The sequence below is a fragment of the Eptatretus burgeri genome, chromosome 18, assembly GCF_056783735.1.
Source record: "Eptatretus burgeri isolate ZD-2024b chromosome 18, Ebu_testis_v1, whole genome shotgun sequence".
Taxonomy (NCBI): Eukaryota; Metazoa; Chordata; class Myxini; order Myxiniformes; family Myxinidae; genus Eptatretus; species Eptatretus burgeri.
This window is the reverse complement of record NC_140978.1, coordinates 42,439,767-42,443,081: the sequence shown is the minus strand read 5'-3', so window position 1 is coordinate 42,443,081 and position 3,315 is coordinate 42,439,767. Positions and strand designations below refer to the sequence as shown.

Sequence of the window (3,315 nt, the reverse complement as noted above, 5' to 3'; positions counted from 1 at the left end):
ATCTGTTCTGACCTGAATCCATAACATATGGGATGTCACAGGTTCCCTCGGTGCCTCCAGGCCATGATGTGCACATTCGTGGCAGTAACAATCCAAAGAACCATTCCCCAATGGTCTGAACAAATAAATTGTTTCATTTTGTGTCTGCACTTACAGTATTCTTACGTGTCCCGATGAGCTGCAAGACAAAAAGCTTTGACAATAACTGTTCTTTTTTCTACTTTTATAATTTATAGATGTTTATTGTGAAAGGTAACATAATGTCACTGTGTTGCAGGTATCTGATGGAAGATGACTAGCCATACAAGAAAACGGTTGCTGGAGGGAGCCATGTCTCTGGAACGGCCGAAGAGAAGGTTCGAAGAGACACCAAGTGTCATATGTCAAGGACCTGCAATCAAACAACTTTTGAAAATTCAGCTGAAAACAGCTCCAAAACTTCTTGTAGCCATGACCTGTCGACAGGACGAGACCTACAGAAGGCTGCACCATGATGGGTGGTAGAGACCTACAGAAGGCTGCACAAGGACACGTGGGTGGCAGAGAAGTCACCCAAGTGGCATGCCAAATGCAGAAACTTGTACATCAATGAAAAGAGCTACAGACTCGCAGAGAAGAGGCATCCAGGAGCAAGTTGCACAATAGTGGCCCAGCCAGAGTGCAATACCTCAACCAAAACGTCCATCATTCCAAGCAGGCACCGCACAACAGTATTTGATGCGAAGAGTAAATGTATCATATGTAACAAAAGGCGGGTGAAAGGAGTAAAGACCCCGGAGAGCTGGGAGTAAAGACTGCAGACACCTACAGGTCAATATCACTGAAATGTACACTGCAGCAGAAATTTGGGGAGCGCATCTCCATCATCGACCAAACCTGTGGATCTCTTTTCATCTGTGCATCTTCCATACCCCTCGGTGATGCCCTTGAGAAGCTGAGGCACCTGGAAGCAGGGAGCCAAATTGATGAAACACAGTGGCTTATACTGTGTGCAGCCAAATACTGAGAGGAGACGTCAAGACGTGCAGGAAGGAGAGGCAACAAGAGCAGTCCACTGAAGTTTCATTTGCTGCTGCTGAGTAGATGATTCCTGATTCCCTCTTCAACTTCACAGCCATGCTGCTCTGTGACAAACCAAGAGTACCAACCCAAGGAGAATCTCTGAGCTCAGGAGGAGTGTTGGTTGATCAGCCAGTTAGGGAAAAAGCACTTGTAGTGTCCCAACAGCTCCTACGACATGTGGCTGGGGTATCTACACCACTGGGGATTGCCGCAACTCGCTACTTGAACAATCAGACAAAGCAAGTCCCTGATAACAATCAACAACAGACTCGGCCAAGGGATCAGCTATGATCATCTGCAACAACAGCTGACTACACAAAGCACCAACATGATGCAACAGGTGGAGGAAGACTGCCTGTATTCAAGAAAACATGTCTCACAGTGATGAGGTCCTCCACGTCTTTGTGATGGAGAATTTGGACTGGAAGAAGAAGACACTGGAAGGCGGCAGTTTCAATGTGACAACCACTATCATCATTGAAAACGCAGAGCAAGATGAATCCAGTGACCATGCCAGACAAATTGAGTGCCAGACTTTCCAATGCACATTCAGAGAGACAGAAGACCCTTTCAAATGTCCCCGCTGCTGCAATTCCCGCCTGCCACATCTCTGCAAGTGAAAGATGGAAGTCCAGATTACTTAACAGCATCGAAGCTGTTGGAAGTTTGGAAACCCATCTGACAACACTGCAGAGGAGATGTTGCTAGTTTGGCGTCTTGGGCGACAAGTCAGAACCTCACAGCTGCTAGACATGCCGGATGAGGGAGAAGCTTGCCTGCCTGGATTTTATACGTTTTGTGCGAGGTTTCTACCACACCACAAGGCAAGCAAGATCGGGTACCTGCCACTGATAGCTGAATCTCCGACAGACCCAGCAGTGCTGAAAGAAGAGATGACATTGCTGGTCAAGATATCACATGCTCTTGGTGACAAATGGAATGTCATTACCAGAAATCAAGCAACATAATCAAGCCACATCGCACTGACCATCAGGGATAATGACAGGGAAGAGTTTTTCAATGTTCTCCTGCTCCTGAGAGGCTTTCATCAGGCCCACAACTACGTGAAGGCCATCTGCAGTATAACGAGGGACTCTGGTGCAGAAGATCTCATTGTGTCAGCCGGCCAAGAGGGAACAGTGAAGAAGATGTTCGGGGAGAAAGCAGACTACGACCAATCCATGCACGTCATTAGAATTCTCAGATAGGCAGTGTGTTGCTTGTACTGGCAAGCATTTGAAACCTGGACAGCAGAGAGAGACACCAAAAAGTAGCAAAACCCATTGAAAACGTCTTGAAGACACAGCTAAACAGCACTGTTGATGTGAATGAGCAGCTGGAATCCATCCAAATATGCCACCCTCAGCTCGTAGTTCTTCAAGAGCAGATGCTGGAATTCCAGAATTCCATAGCAAATCTTCCAACAGCGGTATTCTGATCGAATTTTCTGGAGATGTCAGACATACTCCACAGATTCGTTTACCACCAGCGTGAAAGCAACTGGTTGGGGCATCTGCGTGAGTCAGCAATAATGCTTCCTTACCTCACAACATCTGGGCACTCTAAGTATGGTCAACAGTCCCTGCCTCTGGACTTGTCTGAGATGAGGAAGCTGCTGCCAGATACCGCCCCACAGGGACACAGGGTGATGTTGAATGGAGCATTCATTGGATGAACAGCAGATGGTCATCACACTGGAGTCTCTCCTGACATGCTTGTAGAGTAGCCCTACAACACGGATGCCAAGGAGAAGAGATGGAATCGCTGTCAATGTTGCTGCTCGAACCAAATGGGTGTACACAAAGCCAGTCACTGCAGAAGTATTCGCCCAACTGAAGTCAATGTTGCATCTCAACTCTTCCAATGCACCCCACAAGTCAGGTCCAATACGTGTGGCAAGGGATTCAGAGATGATTGTGAAAGTGATGGCAGCCATGGAGACCAACCCATTCACTACAACAACCACAAGCCTGATCAACATATCATCTGCACAGTGTGTCGAGCCAGCCGTGAAGAATCACCTCATCAGTGTGAAGGAACTGGACCGAAGGGCACTATCCGAATCCATACCAGGTGACCAGAAAAAGACAACCATTGTGAAACTGAAGACATTCCACACCCAGAATGCAAAGACCAAGAAGTCCAAAGACCAGTCTGCAGGCCCGGGGAAAAGTGATGAAGTTGCAGCCATCCTAAGAATGACACAGATCATTGTTAGTGGGGGTGAAGTCGACATGGTCAACTTTATCGGCA

At 47.4% G+C, this 3,315-nt stretch overlaps 1 pseudogene; it reads left to right on the top strand.

The window, feature by feature from the left end:
- Window positions 1-291: 291 nt before the first annotated feature.
- LOC147008985 (uncharacterized) lies at window positions 292-2,737 on the top strand (annotated as a pseudogene).
- The last annotated feature ends 578 nt before the right edge of the window (window positions 2,738-3,315 follow it).